Raw genomic sequence first — 17,957 nt, forward strand, 5'->3', positions numbered from 1 at the left:
TTAATAATTTTCTACGTGTATGTTCTTAGGATCTTAGATTAACATCCCACTGAAGTGGGCTTTCATGAAGTGACGATGCTCACCGCTTTTAATTCTACATGTTTTGTGCAACATTTCTTACAGTCACCTAGGCAGGCAAAAAAAAAAAAAAAAAAAAGCCGTGAAAACCAAAAAGCAGGGCGGGAAGGAGGGATGCTAAACTATCCCATGACCAACCAAACTTTCAGCCTGTCCCACGGCGCCCCGCCGGAGGGCAGCGCGGCCCCCGCCGCACAGGGCGGAGCCGCGGGGCCGCGGCGGGGGGGTGAGGGCCGGGGCCGGGGCAGGGGCCCTCCTCCGGGCGCAGCGCAGGCCCGGGCCGGCCGCCGCCGGCGGGGCGGGCGGGCCCGTGGGCGGGGCGCTCCCGCAGGAGCGGCGGCGGCGCCCCGTGAACAGGAAGTCCGTCCCGCCGCGAGAGGAGGCGGAGCTCGCCCGCTCAGCCCCAGAGGTACCGAGCCGCTCCCGGGGGGCGAGGGGGGGCGCGGGCGTGAGGTCCGGCCGGCACGGCGAGGCCCCGCGGTCGCCACGGCAACCGCCCCCCGCCCTGTCGCCTCAGGGCGGCTGTTGCGCGCTGCCACCCCCCCCCTTCCCCCCACCGTTCTCCGGCGCCTCCATTGGCCTCAGGCCACGGAGCGCCCGAATTGGCGGGCGCCCCTCGGCCGGGCCGCTGTCCGGCTTGTGCCTTCGCCGCCATTGGTCGACAGGAAGCGCTCGCCTCCGCGATTGGCCGGAGCGCGCCGCCAATCCGGGCGGCGCTGGGGGTGCCCGGGTGCCGCCTTCGCAACGTGGGCTGAGGGTACGGGTATGGGGGCGAAGCGGGGGCAGCGGCTGGAGTTGCTGCGGCCATTTTGAGTGTGGGCGGAAAAAGCCTTTCGCCGGCGGTTGCTGGGGCGGGAAGGGCAGCTGGGCCGGGGAAAGGCGAGGCCGAGTGGCCCTTTGTCGGACGAGGGCTGCCAGCGCCGCCCTGGCTCTCCTCTCAGTGTTACCCACCTGCCTGCGCCTGCTTTCCGTCGGTGCCCCTTGCCAGGAGGCTGCCAGTGCCCAGGCTAGGTCTCTAGCTCATGTGTGGTTTATTTACAGAGAAATAACCCCTCGCCAGGAGGGTCTCTCTGGCTTGTGCTGGTGTGGGAGGCTGGGCCTGGTGCGGGGGATGCCAGGGTGGCCGAGCTGGCCAAATCCCCGCTCTCCTGCTCTGGTGCCTCTGTGCGAGAACGTATCTAGCCCCATGGTGTTGCCTCATGGGCTCCACCTTTTGCATGTAATCTGCCAACATGGTTTGGTTGAGCTTGTGCCTGTGTGTGTGTATAAAATCCTGTCTGTGTGGATTTTCCAGGTGTCTGGAAATGGGACAAATAGCTACTGTGTATGTGCAGACTGACCCCCCACATGCACTGAGTCCAGCATGTGTTAGAGCAACTCCATGTGCAGTATGTAATCGATCTGTGTATGGTCAGCAAACTGCAGGTACCGCAGTGGCTGTCTGTACCTGTGCAATAAATCTGATACATCCAGGACTTGTTGAGCTTGCTATGTTTACCTTGCAGGTGTGATGTGTTCTGGGTACATTGGAGGCCTTTGTGTTTTCTGCAGAATCAGTTGGTCACACCTGTGTTCAGAAAATCCTGGATAGAAATATGGGAGCCACAACCTTCTTAAATGCGAAGTGTTGGCGGGGACTGCTGCCAGCGTGCTCGTGTGGTTCTCAAACTGCTCTCTGTTACAGCAGCATACGTAGTTATGAGAACAGAGCATAGTACCAGCAAACACCTTTAAGAGAGCTTGTGGTGTAGGCACACACACACACACACACACATTAATTCAACTACATGTTGTACGGGGCTCAAGTTCTTTGCTGTCAGGGGCCAGACTCAATGTAAAGAGCTATCTGCTGTCAGAATGGAGGAGTACCTGCTAACCAAGATGTGTTGACTCTCTTCCCGGCTTTGCTACTGACATGTGACTTCTGTAGTGGAAAACTGTAGAAAGTGATGTTTAAGAGATGCAGAAAAATCTACAGTTATGGGGAAAACTGAACCATTTCTTAAGTAGTGTTATTTGGCATGTTTTCTTTGGCTGAATCACTTCACCTCTTGTTACAAAATGGGCTAGGGACAAACTTGGTTGTTCAGAAAATAGCTTTTCTCCTCACAAAAGCAAAATTTGGCAGATGCTTTTGTTGGCATGATTATCTTTGATCATGAATGGGTAAAGTTTACCCTTCCAGGACTTGTCTTCTCTCTTCATGAAAGCCCTGAAGAGATAAGCTTACTTCAGGTCAGTACTTTTAAGTATGACCATAGAGAAAATACAAAAAAAGGGCTGACTGAACTAAATCACATCTGTACAAACAGTTGACACATTTTTTTAGGAAATGACAATTACTCACTTTTTTCTGTTATTCCTGCTTCAATATGTAGATCCTTTTTATAATATGATTTATTAAATTGAACAAAGCGGGGATTACAATTTTACAATTGACTTTTTAGTCTTTCTAAAATAGTATTTTATATCTGCAAAAGGACTATAGAAAATATCAGTGTTTTTAACATAGATACAGAGCTCTTCAAATATCTGTGTTTTGAAAGGTTATTTCAAATAAAACCACTAAAATAGAGATTCCTGTTAGCATTGGTAAAACTTCCCTTGTAACTAACTTTAAATCTTATATCTATATGTGTGCACACATGTATGTGTGTGTATATATATGTATTTCTATTAAGTTTCTTAAAAACAGGACTRTCCCTCCTTTTGTTTTGGATGCAAGCAGCTGAGTTCAAAAATTCGATTGCTGTATTGTATTTAATGAATTGGCTTTTTCCCTGCATCTTTCTTTGAAAACAGACTTTAGCGAAGTATAATATGAAACAAGATATATATACTTTTTTTTTGTAAAATCATGAATGAAGACAGTGCTTTTGTTACTAGTTTTTCATTTTCATAAACTTGAATTAAACAGAGTAAGTTCATATGCTTTAGAGGATTCTACATACACTTCTGCCAGTTCATTGACTTCTTCATAGGTCTTGACATTACACTCTGCAGCTTCTCAAGAAAAGGAAGCCAATTTGTGTGCGAGTTTTGTAGCAGCTACAGAAAAGTTCTCTAACTCACTATTGGCCTCAAACAGAGCATGAAAACCTAGTCATATAAGCTATTATATTAATCTGTGATACTGCCCAGTGTATATGGAGGATTTACTTTGTTCAAATATTGCAGTCAAATCCTGCAGCTCACTTTTAAAGAAGGACTTGAGTTCGGTACAACTTATGACAGTACCTCTGGGAAACATCCAGTTTTTGTAGACTCAACAGAGAAAACAAGCTGAGTTCTTTTACAGTGCAATGAAGATGTTTTCTATGACTTTTTCTGTGTAACTTATTTCTTGATACCATGAATTAATTTTTGTTTCTTAGATAGTTTTTAAAATCTTTCCCCCCCAAAATGGATGACTAGTATCAAGATTAGTTACAATTAATTGCAGTAGGAATTTTAGTTTTTCCTTGAGATTTTTCTCAGAACTAGGAAGTTCTTGGCTTTGTTTTCCTTCAGTATCTTTCTGTATTAATCACGCTGAACTTTTCATTAGGCATTACAAGCAGTGACTTATAGACAGTATAATAAGTACACATAGAATAAAATGCAAAGGATATTTTGGAAAGTCTTTATAAATCTCTAAAGCAGGCTAAAGTTACAAAATGGAGTTAAAAGTAAATTGTTATGAGGATGAGACATGTAAAGAAAATGAAACATGGCTGTAAAGTAGGGACAAAGAAACTAACAGTTTTCTTTTATAGTTACTCCTGCGAAAAAGGACTATGAAAGTATATGTTTTCTGATACAAACTCTGTTTTAAATTTTTCTGTTTTTTCTTTGTAGATTATTTCATTTGCTGGCAGGTTTACATTTCATTGAGGAAAAAATGTGAAGAGAATTACAGAAACACATAGAAGCTGATCATTTTTTAAAATAAAAAATGAAGTGCTTTTCAATGCAATGGCTATCCTCATTTCAAATGAAGTCTGCAATGATTAAATATTAAAATGATCGATGGTTTAAATTAATATAAAAACTTTTCAGGAGATTATTACAAAGATTAACATTTTTAATGTTTTAATACTTCCATAGTTTATCAATCACAGGCTCAGTGAAACTGTTTTTAGTTACCTAGCTGATGATCTCATATATCATTGCAATATTATGCACAACAAACGTCATGGTGTTGTTGGTAGAAGAGATGAAGAAACACAATTTATGTTACAGCTCTTTAATAATCAGTTTTGGTGTTGAAATATTTTTTGACATACTGAATGAGCAAGTAGTTTTTTTCCCCCCCTGGAAAGGAGATGAAAAGGAAAGACAGCTTCAGGAATGAAATTAAGTTAAGTATTGTTTGCCATTTAGAAAGGAACTGTGTTTCATGTAATGACAAACATAGGTGGTCACTGGTACTGCTACAGAAGAAGAAAAAGCGCTAGCATGTGTTTTTCCAAGTAGGACTTGCATTAATGCAGCTTTAATACCCCAAAATTGTCTGTGACAGCCTGTGATTCCTGATACATTTTTACTCTTTGTTAGAATTATGTTTGAAGGTCATGGGAAAATGTCATGGCACCCCAGGTGCTTTTGTATCAGTAGCTGCACATAAGATACCCCTGTAATTCAGTGTATTGAGTAAACACTCCAGGCATTGTTAAAATGGACAGTGCTAATTCCTTTGTTTTCTGTTTCTTCATTTTTTAACAGTAAGGTTGAAAACCAGCATTAGTGTTTTCATGTTTGATTTTGCCTATCTAACCATGTATTGCAATGATACATTGGAGCTTTATATTATTATTTGTATACTTACTGCATTGTGTCCCAGGACTTTTTGCAGTGTTGAATATGGTATTTCATATATCAAAAAAATATTCTTTCTTCATGTGTTGTGATTGTTCTTGGCATCGTCCTTCGTCCAGTATGTTTACTATCAAAAACAAGGCAGTGTTGGAAAGACACAGTGTAATGAATTAACAAATGTAAGCCCAGTAACAGGTGTGAAGAAGGATAGGAGGTACAGTCAGAAGAGGAAAGATAAAATAGAAATCTGGAAATAGATGTTGAGCTGGTGAAATGAATAAATGGGAAAAGACTGTTCTGACAGCAGAAGTTTACAGTGCTGAAGTCGCTTATACCAAGAAGGGCAAGTATTAGGGAAAGAGCAAAGGTTAGCACTAGGTTAATGCTGAGAATGGTGTTGGGAAGTTAAAATCCAGAAGATAGACTGGAGAACACCATTTTTTACACAAGGCCAGTTTGTTGTCAGTTATTAATACTGCTATTTCTATTCTTAAGTAAGATAATGAAAGAACGATTAGGATACATTGCCTGTAGTTTGTTGCCTCTAGACAGTAAGCCAAATTTATCCTCATGTATTTCCATTGAAATAAATAATGAAGCAAAATAACCTTTTATGTTATCAACTGTTATTTGTAGTGGGGAAAGAGATTGGGTTAGAAATGTAGTAGATTTCAAAATTTCAATCGTTTTCTCTCCGGCTGTGCTGTGTGGTGCAAGTAAAGAAAAGGTTAAGTTTACCCATGATAATTCCCTCTCACATTTACATTATCAGTCAGCCTTTGTAGCTTTTTGTGCTTTTATCTATTGTGTTTTCATTGTAATCTTTACATATGAAGTTCTCAATTCTACAAATTCTTATGCTCAAATTTATTCACAAATGGCTCTGACAGATGAGCTTTGGAAGACTTAGATGCTATGGTTTAAGATATCACCAGCTGTTCGCCTTCTCCCATCCCTCAAATCATAGTCCATACAGAAGAGCCAGCAGCACCTGCACCTCAGTCACTGGATTTCACTCTCCTCACCTCAACACAAGTCTGTCTTTTTTGGTGGCTTGATGAATGGGTCTATGAATGGGATTCCCGGGGACATACATATTCCATTTTGCTGCCCTTTCTTCCAGGCCAGTAACCTCTAGCAGAGAGGTGATTGAACAGTTGGGGGCAGCAAYATCTTAAAGCCTCTCAGTTTGATACCCAATGCTTATTTATGAGACTCCACTGTAGTTTCAAATGAACATGTTTTTACGTTTCTATTTTAAATTACCCATGTTTTGCACCTGTTATGGTATCAAGTCAGGGCAGAGGGTTTTTCAGTACTTGGATTTGCCATATCACCATATCTCTGTTTAAACTCTCACCTCAGGGTTTTCTTTGCTGTTAAAAATGATCATACCTAAAAGGTCTTGTTTACACAACACAGATCTTTCTTTTCTGTGGTAATATACCATAGAAATTGTCTAGTAGGCAATTTTAATGTTGGATGCATTGTTTGTGGAGCTGATTAAGCTGTCTCCGATTAAGATTACATCACTTACTTTATTGCAAGACCAGTTTTGTATTACTTATGTCTTTGCCAAAAGAAAACAGTTAACTCGAGGTAGTGTAATATTTGTTTTGTTTTTGTGTGTTGGCTGTCAAACCAAAGTCCAATATTCGTATAGTCAACATTTAAACTTGATTAGGTCCTTGATTTACTACTGCTTGGTTAAAATGAATTTTAAAATTAGGACTGTACAGAAACAAGAAAATGGATAAAGAGCTGGCCTGTTGCCAGAGCTTAGAAGTAGTGGCTGGGGGGCATTGTCAACGGTTTGCAGGGACTGACACCAGAATTTGTATTGAGTGGGATGCTTTACACTGTTTTAATCAATAGTCTAGGAGTAAACATAAAACCAGTAATGATAAACTGTATGGATGGTACAGTGATTGCTGGACTGATGAAGGAAGGATGATGTATAAAGCATGGCTGGGGTCGTGGTAACATGAGCCCATTTGACTGTTAAAATGCAGTTGTCTACAAAAGCGTCTAGGAAGAAGGAATTCTGGATATTCCTACAGAGTGGAAGACTTTATTTTGGAAAGCTGTGGCCTGAGGAAGACTTGGAGTTTATAAGGAGACTCCTGTAGCCAAAGATGCTTCTAATGTAGGGCAAAGTCAAAAGGACTAGTGCAGTCTTTGACTCAGTAAGTGAGGGTAAGAAGGAAAGGTAGGAGGGTAGTTTAAATCCCTTTAATAAGACCACTACTGGGAAGTTACATCTGGTTCTAATTTTTCTAAAACATATCTTGGAAAATTGGAAAGAGTGCAAAAAGAGCAAAGGTGGGTTACAAGAAGCAATGTCATGTGTAGCAATGAGAAAGAAGTGCATTCTCTCAAAGGAAAGAATGACAGTGGAAGGCAACTATGCCTATGTTTGTCCCAGAAGCAGCTTTCGGAGTTCATCTGAAGGTGAAGTCCTCCCTAGAAGACACCAACTTCTSTGTATTAACAATGTTACCTTTGGGAGCTGAGAGTGGGTTCAGGCTTGCCATGATGTTCCTGACCACACATCTGCATTACTGCACCTGTACTTGACTTCAGCAAAGTCTATTAACTATCTGTCCCACCTTGCTGCAGCTGAATACAGGCCCTCCTAGCTTACGTGTGTAGCGTTGGGAGTTCTAGGCAAGGCTGTGCTGCACCCATGTGATTTTGTCATTTCTTTCCATTGCACAGGATATGAAAAGCATTATTTCTTTTCTGTTGTACGGACATATCCTGGAAAGCTTTTTATAATATGTTTTTTCAGCCTTAGACTTTGGTGTGATTAAATTTTAGTATGATTTTAATGGAACCATGAAGAATTACARCAGCTGAGGATCTGGGTTTTTTTCATCGTGAATTCATAAAGTAGTCAGACCAAGGATGGATGTTGCTTTCTTTGAAATTTTTTGACATATACTAGTTAATTTATGAATGACTATTTCTGTAATTTGGAGAGAAAAGGTTAACAGAGCATTCTTAGACTGCTGTTTACCTTTTTTGTGAAAGATAGGATAATTTTGAAAGTGGATTATTTCAATATCTTTCTGGGAATACAAAGCAGCAGACTTAAAGGCTGTATAGGAAGAAGGTATTCTGGAAAAATGATTATTATAGAGACAAAATCTATTTAAAAAACTTCAAACTATTTTCATTTTAAGTACACCAGTGAGGTTAAATAATATTAGTAACTTCTGTTAAAGTAACATCATAATAATTTAAAACAAAAGGTCCCAGTGCACTTGCTAATATCTTTTATGGCTTCAGTAAAATACATCTGAAATGATTTACAAAGCAAAGCTTCTGGATGAATTCTTCCAGTTCTACATGGGAAGAGAGCCTGTTTGTCTTCATGGATGTTTATATATACCCATGGAAATTATGATCTAAATGTGGGTACAGTACTAAAACATGGCCATATATGCAGAGTAAAGAATTCAAAGCACTTGCATTCTGTCATTTATTGCATACAAGTAATGTATATTGTATAGGGTCTGTTCAATTCTGTGTCGTGACCATAGAAGGATTCTATAGAATTTGTACTGTACCTTGAAGAGACTTTCAAGAGGAGGGACTGGTACCCATAAAAAAAGATCAGCGCAGTATCTGATCAAACTTATCRGGCTGTTTTTGAGCATTCTGTCCCAGGCACTGTCAGTGCTGAAAACAGTGGAGAGCTGGAAGATGTTTCCACTGTGCTATGTTAGTATAGATTTTCATAACGCACTTTATAAAAAAAAAAAGTCTGTATGGAAAAGTAAGGAAGTCTGTAAAGCTGAGTATGCAGGATAGACTATTTCAGAAATTAAAAGCAACTTAATCAAACTCTTTTTCAAAGTTGCTCCAGCCCTCCTTAAACTTCTTAAACTTRGTAGAACTGAGCAATTGTACTAGGAGGAGAATAGCCCTGCAGTTTCTTGTGATACTGGTGTTGAATCTATTTGCTTTAATGAAAGCCAGTCTGAACTTATTTTAGTGAATGCTCTAGCAGTTTTTATTTGTTTGTTTTATACAAACTGCAAGGCTATATATCCCCCTCCTCCCAATTAAAACTTGTGGCAGTGTTGAAGCATACATTCTCCTTTGACTGTGGCCAACGGCATGTGCAAACCCTTAATGCTTAGAGATAGGCACTCCGGAAATTAGAGTGAATGGAGTGGATTTTCATCTGCCATTTTATCTCAGGCTATGGTTTCTGAATAGATACTCACAGGCTGATAGCTATTTATTAAATGCTGTTGCAAGGGCAAAGTCTCTCTTTCAGGAGTCTTGTAACTATTCCATTCCTAAGTAGKTTGAGGTGTAGAAGTTTCTCATCAGAGGTATCTTCTAGGCCAGGGAAGGCCAATCTTTCACGCACCAGAACACAGGGTTTAAAAAACCATAGTCTCCCAAAGCAGCAAGTAATAAAAAAGTGCTCAATTTTGTATTTCACTAATATTTTTACAATAAATACAATTTCACATATAGCGCATGAGTTCAGACATCCAAATAAATACTTTTTTGAGTTTGTTAGTTTCAACTGGTGCCATCCTATCCTCTGGTGTTCTCCTGGACAATGAACCCTGCAGTGTAATGTCTTCTTCCTTGTAACACACGTGCACACTGGTCAGGAGTACTGGGAATCGATGGTGACAACTCTCTTCCCATCCTGTGGCTTTCCAGGGAAAACTGTGAAAAGGAACCAGGCAGACATTTTCAGAAATGGTTACATCAGGGACCTTCAAACATTCACACAACTCTGCTATTTCAACTGAAATTCTTCTGCTGTTTAGTGATTTTTTTTTTCTGCTTTCACATCATGGTCTTTTCTTCCTGGCTGCACTCCACACTTGTCTCCTCTGCCTTAAAATGAGGCAAGTAAACAGTTTACTACATTTTCTGATGTCTACCAAAGCATATTTTTGTCATTTGACTGTTTCTGCATATAAAGATTTTAGACTGATTATGATACATTCCTTCAATTCATTTTTTGTACAAGTTCAGGATTTTTGAGAGATATCAATAATTTTATATTCACTTTTTGCCCAAACAAAACATACAGCTCTTTAAGAGATTGCATCATGTACACTATTACTTTATTCTTTGTCCTAAAAATCATTGCCTTTAACGGGCTCTCTAGCTAGATTTCAAGAGAACCAAGTTGTGAACAATTTAGATATAATCTGCAGAGAGTGTGCTTGGCCTATTGTTCTGAGCTATTGTTTTGAGCTACTTTGGAAACTACTGAACCAGTGCTATATAAGCTGTATTAAACTCTTCACCCAATTATGGCCTAATCCTTCAAAACCAATGGAGTAGGACTTGTTTTTGAAAATGCTGCTGCTAACATCTATGGTTCTGTTCACTAAGCCTGACTATTATTCTCATTATTAAGTGCTATAGGACTGAACTTTAAATTTGATATGTTAGTACTGAATCCTGTAGATTTATCTACTGTTTTTTGTTGCAGACAACTTTAAAAGAAAAAATACAAAAATGATGTACTGCATTAAGGCTAAGAAAATACATGCCAGTTTTATCTTCTGAACTGTATGAGGAAGATTAACAGGTTATTCTGTCTTTTATCAGTTATTGAAAAATAGAAAAAAATATAGATTCTAAACCCACCAAATTAAAACTCTTTACACCTAATGTTTCTTTTGCCTGGTGACTAGAATAGATTCTTTTAAGCTGAGTTGCTTTCCTGAATGCCTAATACAGCATGTGAGATAACAAAAGGGGCATAAAACTATTTTTCTTCATTCACAGATCAGTCTATTTAATACTTATTGAGCGGCAGTAGTTTCAGGGAAAGGAAAAAAAAAACCATTCATTGTGAACATTGGATGGAAAGATTACTTTTTAAGTCCTTTCGAATACCAGGTTTTGTAATGGAACTAATAATTCAGTTTTGCTGAAGTGTTACAATTATGCCTACGTGTACTGAAATGTTATTTGCTGCTGTCATTCATAGCCCGCTTTCAACTTTTGCATGCTTGTTCTAGGTAGCAAGTGAGACAGTCATTAGACTATAAGTGTGGTGACCACTTTTATCAATTATTATGACTTGAAGTCAAGCGTGATGGGACGTTTTATGATACTACAGTGAAATATATGACAGAAGGACACATTTGTCTGTCTTCCAGCTTTTTAACTGTGCGGCTGACTTGTGGCTATTTTCTCTTGTTCTGGTTTCCAGTTATTGGGCTGGTTGTCAGGCAGATGTGCATATGTGCCAAGAGCTGTATTTCTGCTTCAACAATGGACAAAATTCAGTGCAAATGGATGTAAAATAGATGGGACGTCAATAATAGAATGAATGGGGAAAAATAAGCAGAAACATAGTCTAACATACTTTATAAAATCATTTTTGAAAAACAGGGTAAGAGGAAAAATTCAAGCAGCTTCAAAATATGTTGTTTTGATATATTTCTTTAAAGAAACTTTAAATTTTCATTTTTGAAACCATTCAGAAATTTCTTGGTTTTTATAGCATAAAATAATGCAAATTAAGTGAAAAAGGCACAACATAAACAAAACATCAGCTGCATATGGAATTATTTATTGTTTCAGAATTTTTCTTTGCAAATAACTTCGAAAAGTTACAAGTTTTATTCCCACTTAGAGTCATATGACAGATTGCAGTCTTTCAATCTTAGAGTGAAACAGACTTTCTGTCCACTGGACAGTTGTGAACTATAGTTTAGGATGGATATGCTAAAGGGATGTATAATTATTCCCAAAACATTTCTTCTTATTTCAGGAAGTTATGAAAATGATACTGAGCTTAAAACCCACAAATGATGAATTAATGTGTGTATATAGTTAAAGCACCCAGACTTATGGCAAACTCTGACTTGTGGCAATCCCAAGAAAGGAGTAACATCTGGAAAAAAAAGAATTTTCAGCACGTCCCCAATCTAGAGAAAGTGAGACTAGAGGCTTTATTTTCTGGTTTAAAGAAGAGAAAGATAAATTACTCTCCCCCCTACTTTAACACCTAGCAGAACAAAACAAAATTTCTGAAGTCTTGAAGTAGGATCCCAGTGAAACAACCTGGTGCTCTATTAAATTCAAGAATTATAACTTCATAACATATTAGAAGAGAAGTGCTTAGACAGACTTAACCGATTTTGAAATTTAAGGTCTATGACCTCTAGCTTTATACCACTTATTTAAATTATTACCTACCTCATCAAAGGAAATAAATATCGAAGGTGCGTATGTTGAGGATCAAAGAGAGAATAAAACTGCCTATATTTAAGTGTAGTGTGAAATGTTTGCTGCTGCTGCTTCAGTTACTGAGATGGAACAAATGACTGTTTCTAATTTTCCCTCTTGACTCAAGGAACTTTCAGCCTGTGAGCTAGAAAATGCTTGCTTTCTTTTTATGTTGTGTAAGGGTGACAAAGGCTTTATTCTGCTTATTTACCCTCAAATTATAAACATCCTTGCACACTTCCTGCATTTACTCCTATATGTATAGGTAGAGTTCATCCTTTTAGAGAGGGTGACTTTGCGTTGGGGGATCAGGGTGGGTAGGTACCCTTGCTGGTCAGATCCCACTCATTTTGCATTCGATTTCTATCGTATTCAAGAAAAAGTTTAAATATATCATGTTATTTTGAATAATGTTAGTCTGAAATACTTTGTTGTCATTTATCATGTAGTTTTCCCTTTAGCAGACAATACAGCTTCTTCTGAGAATATTACATTTTGAACTGTCTGGCATAGTGGAATTGAACCACATGTATGCTCTTTTTTCCTTCATGCACTTATTCAAAGATATTTTATTTACACACCAATTTTGTCATATATTCTTATGAAAGAATTTTGATGTTCATCTCTGAAAGTTTGTAATTTTAAATTTGTTCAGATGAAGATCTGTCTTCATATTAAAATGTATACATGTTTTACAGATGGTATAGCTCTACTCAGTTTTGAAGTGGGTAGGGAATTTGGTTCTGAAGACAAATAACAAATCCTAATAATGAAAAATAAATATAAGGTGTATAATTCCTACAGATTGGAATATTCTTCTGCAAAATGCCATGATCTTTATTATTTACTCTACAGATATCTCCTGTATAAGTAGTGCTTTTATAAGGGAGTTTTGGCCAAGTACATCTTGGACCTCATTGTACTTCCTGTATAAGCTGTGACAAACCATTCTTACCTGGGAATGGAAGGAACCTTTGACTTTTTTAATAGTCTCTTTTTTTCTTAAAATTCCAAATTTACTTCAGTATGAAATCTTTTAGAAAATCTTACTCAGGGATTACAATCCTTAGAATCTTCACTTTCTTCCTCTCTCTCATAAATAAAATTAATCGCTATCTTTTGAACTCTTATCTTAAGGTATTCAAATGCATCTTACATCTAGCAAAATCAAAGGAATTGTTTTTGCTGAAGGAGAAAAAAGCAAGTATTTCAGCCTAATTGATCCCACCTAATTCTGTGTACCTATGGGAGGTTAAGGAGCATAGTCTCCTGAATGCAAAATTTCCAGAGGTGATTTGGATTTGGATTCCTCATCCTTGGAGAGAGAATTTCCAGAGGAGTGATGATGACTACTGTTTTTTAAATAGGACTTAAGAATATGACATGTTTAGGTCAGCTAATGAATGCATGAACAAGGTTTTTTTGGGTGTTTTATTCAAATATTTTATTTTTATTCTTATTTTTATTTATTTATTTATTTTTAAGTAGTAGTAAAGCTTTATACATTCTTCATCCTAGAAGTATGACTAAGATATTATATGGTCTCCCCTCAGCTGCATTATTCTTGCAATTTTGGCTATTGGTTACTTTCAGTAACTTTCCTCAATTTCTTCCTTACTATTTTAGCAATACACAAGAAAGCCAATTAAAATAATCAAGAGCAATAATTTCCAAAATAGATACATGCAGGCAGCTTCCCACTTTAAATGTTGTGCTACAAGTTCTTTGGGATAACTTGATGTTCACAGAGAATCTAATATGGTCCTTGGATTTTACCAAAGAGGATAAAAGACTATTTTTATCTCTGATAATTTGTAATATTATTAATTATTAATCATTTAGTATTAATAATAATTATATTAAACATTATATTAATACCCATTATTTATTAAACTACTGACTGTGAGACTGGTAAAAGACCCATACTTTCACTGACATCAATAGGCTTTGAATCAGATTCAAAATTAATTGGATTATGGGTTGAAATTATTAACCTACATTGCACCCACAAAAAGAGAGGGATTTTTAAGTTTTATATCAATTTGTAATGTTTATAAAACATAAGGTACCTGTATATATACACAGATACCACTATGAATTCGTCCTCATTTATTTATAAGCTTTTGTGATTACAATTGAAGATTTCGCCCAGGAATTTTACACTCTGTGGTGGTTCTTTGCTATCATGAAATCTTAATTTCTTTTCTCCCAGCTGACTAGCCACATTTCAACTGCAGAAATAATCATTTCATTGATTATTTTTATCACTCTAAGATGCCCTGTATTAATATTCAGGCAGCTTATTGTTGAAGAATAAAAGTGTTGGAGACTGTCAGATATCATCACTGCTAAGAAAGTTTGCACATAGGCACATAGGCACATCTTCCTGTGTTCAGTGGTACACACTTTAGACTTCATTACTATTATTAATAATTTATATTGTGCCATAAATGTACAGATGTTCATTTATGTACAAATGTGCAAATGTACAGTCTTTGTGCTATATAGTTCCTGTACTTATTTCTAACACTATTTTTGAAGTTATTCACAGTATGTTTCTATTTCATTAAAATAATTGCTTTAAAAATTCTGTGATTGATAGAAGCAGTATGTATTTCAAGAATAGTCAGTTGGGATTTAAAACAAACACTCTTGTGATCAGATCTTGAATAGACATTCAGACCTGTTTTATAAGTCAAAAGATGCTATTAACAGTAGGAGGTGATAATAGGCAATTTATCATGTGTATTAATTATTATCAGTCACTGCTTCAGAATAAAACAGGAGGAAGGAAAAAAAAACCCATGTATTCTTCTGAGGGTGCAAGCCTTCAGGGGTGAATTCTAGAAGGGAAGAGAAAGAGGGTAAAAAAACAATTAAAGGAACCGTAAAAATGAAGAAATCCTTTGACCTTGTCATATCTCTGAAAAATAGCAATAAACAAGCAAAAAAATCATTCAAGGGGATCTTGCTTCATTTTCTTAAAACCATCTTTTGTAGAAGGTTGAAAGGTGAGGAGGGCTCATGTTGACTTCAAATGACCTGAAATTACTCTTTAAGTATTTTTAATAGCATGTAAAAAGAGCAGTGACAAGCTCCTTTACATGTTTTTAAATGGTTATATAGCCTTTAATATTGCAGGGACCTGAAGACTGTTCAGAGTATATGTAGCACATTATGCTGCATATTCCTTGTGTTCTATAAAGAAACAGAGAAAAGGCCAAATCCTGCACTCGCTGACATCAGAGGGAGTGTAGCTGTCAAAGACAGCTGAAAAAGACTGAGTGCATATTTCTTTCCTTAAAGGTAAAATGAATGATTATTGCAGGATGACCACTGCTATTTTAAATAGGGAAGTGGCAGTTTTCTCTTCAAATCGTGTCACGAGTCATAAAGGATCCAGGCTTTTCCTTTACAGAAATCTGATCAGAAAGTTACATTTGAAACCATTTCTACAGCAAGATTCATAAATAATAAGTATTATCTCTTATTAATCCATATTTTAGTTTAACTCTGGCTCATCGCAAGTTACTTCCTCAGGGAACACAGGATTCTTTACAAGAGAAGGTGATGAGCCACCGTCCCCGAGGAATTAAATTGTGAAAACAATCTTGGTTTCGTACATGCTAATATAGATCTGTTATTCCCTTTCCACATCTATCACAACACATTTTAAATTGTGGCTGATCTTTTATGCAAATAGCTGTCCTATTAGACATTGCGGCTGTATGTGCTAATGTCTCCACGGGTTTCTCGGGAGTTTGCTATCTAGCCATCAAAGCGGTAGAAATGAATGATGATGACTGCATAGCTTTGAAGAACAAAGACCAGCGGCTGCGTTTTTGAGGTTCTAGGTGCTGGCCGGAATCAGTGACCCAGCGCGCATGCAGGCCAGCAGGAGGGGCTCCCTGGGGCCCCCATTTCAGTAGGCCAACTCTGTTTTTAGATAGTGGGGAATAATTCTTGTCTGCATTCTCTTCTTGTGTTTTATTGGCACTCCTAAAACTGCAAACATCTTTCACAGCTGACATTTTGTTACCAAACATTAGTAGGCTAGTGAAATTGCAAAAGGCAAGTCAAAACAGTTGCTAACAGTGGCATAAAATAAGCCAAGAACTAGTTTTGCAGTGTAAAATGTATGTTATCCCCTCAACTAGCTGAAAGTTGAAATTTTATATTTGTTTTCCAGTGTTGTTACTGTGTTGTGAATGTTATGTGAAAAATACAACTCAGTCAACAGAACAGCAGGAAAAAAGCCCAATGGATTACAACTTACCACATATGTGTTCTAGATAAAATATGAGTATTCTTTGAATTAAACCAAAATAAGGCATGGAAGCATTATAATGCTGTAGTTGAGGTTTCAGTTCAGRTTAAAAATAGTAGTAGTCTTTTATACCTTGCTATTCCTCTTGAATACTTTTAAGAATTTTGCCAATTTGTAGACACCAACGTTCATTTTAAATCCTCTGACTCACACTTTAAGTTATGGAGCCTGATTCTATTTCTGTTGTCCTGTTTTTTTCACTTGACATTTACATTTCGATAATTCTCATAGCATAAATAAAGACAAGGAAAAATAAATTTTGTCTTTTTTAAATGGATGAATCACTGATGGGATCATTCCTGCAGCTGTGCTTTGAACCTCAGCTGAAGTTACGAAGGAACTAATCTTGGATGTTTAAGGTTGTAATGTAGACAGTAGCCCAGCTCGCAGAAATTTGGCATGCTTTTTAGCACATGGTTTGGTGTCTCAGTGCCTTCAAGGGCTGAGCTTCCCAAACAGCGTGCCTGGTGAAGCTCATGTTGTTAACTGTAAAGTTGCGTATACTTGAAAGGCCATATGCGCACAGTGCGGACGGTCTGTGGCTACCCAGGGCAGTTCAGCCAAAGTCACCCTTGGCACCCGACTTGCCAAGACTGTATTGGGAAAAAGCAAGTATTTATTGTTGTACATCTTTTGACTAACAGTTGAACTCAGTAAAGTGGATCTGCACTTCTGGGAAATGCCAGGCCTCTGGTGACTGATAGGAAACTTGTGTCATAAAGATGGTCAAAAGGTCGGGCTTATCGGCACTATGAGGAATGATGCGTTCAGCCCAGCTGAAAAGGCTGCAAACCATTGTTTTGAGCAACAAGGTGGTTGTTTGGCTATAAAAGCCAGGTATTTTTTGACTCTGGGAAAGAGGGTGAAATGAGCATGTTTCTGTAACCTTACTGTACCTCTGGAGCCATGAGTGGCAGCCCCGTGCGGGGATGCCTAGCAGGTGGACATCAGCTTCTGCACTGTGGAGGGGTGGAGATTTGCTAGAGCACTGCTCAAAGGGTGCTTGTTCACCAAAGAGTTACACGGACGGTGTGAGGGGCGCCAACATAGTAAAAAGAGCATCCTCGGAGGAATATGGTGTCTGAGCAAAAGAGAGTACCAGGTAGCAAAAAAACAGCGCCCYGTATGAAGGGACGGTGGAGCCCCAGGTCTCACCTTCTTTCTCCACTGTATCTTCATTTGCAGATCTCTAGAGCCCAGGGTGGGAAAGCAGGAGAATATGGGGTGTTTTGCTTATGGGGGAGAGGTGCCAGGATGGCAATCCTGGTGCCAGTGGATTTCCCGAGCAGATTCGGCTTGCGGAACGTGCATGCTGCCTCCTACTACCTCAGCTTCTTGGGCATGGTGTGAATGTGTTTGCCAACAATAGAAGAGGCTCACAATACTCCAGTCACGCTATGGTTTACTAAGGAAAAAATTATAATAAAATGAAATTTAGGGGCATCAGCTGCTGAATTACAGTACAATCAGTTTAAATTCTTATGTTTTTTTTTTAATTCAAACTAACAGGCATTCTGTAATGTTAATA

General features: G+C 38.4%; 1 protein-coding gene across 5 annotated transcripts in view; it reads left to right on the forward strand.

Moving 5' to 3' along the window:
* The first annotated feature begins 421 nt into the window (after positions 1 to 421).
* The window catches only part of TRIQK (triple QxxK/R motif containing), a 58,761-nt gene continuing 41,225 nt past the window's right edge, over positions 422 to 17,957 (forward strand). For 4 of the 5 annotated variants that reach the window (XR_003252831.1, XR_003252833.1, XR_003252834.1 and 1 more), the window contains exon 1: positions 422 to 487. The gene's annotated coding sequence lies outside the window, so the exon portion shown is untranslated. The remainder of the gene's footprint in view (positions 488 to 17,957) is intronic. The other variant, XM_026061742.1, reaches the window with a different exon arrangement.

Source organism: Apteryx rowi, unplaced genomic scaffold (genome assembly GCF_003343035.1).
Source record: "Apteryx rowi isolate R43461 unplaced genomic scaffold, aptRow1 scaffold_184, whole genome shotgun sequence".
NCBI lineage: Eukaryota > Metazoa > Chordata > Aves > Apterygiformes > Apterygidae > Apteryx > Apteryx rowi.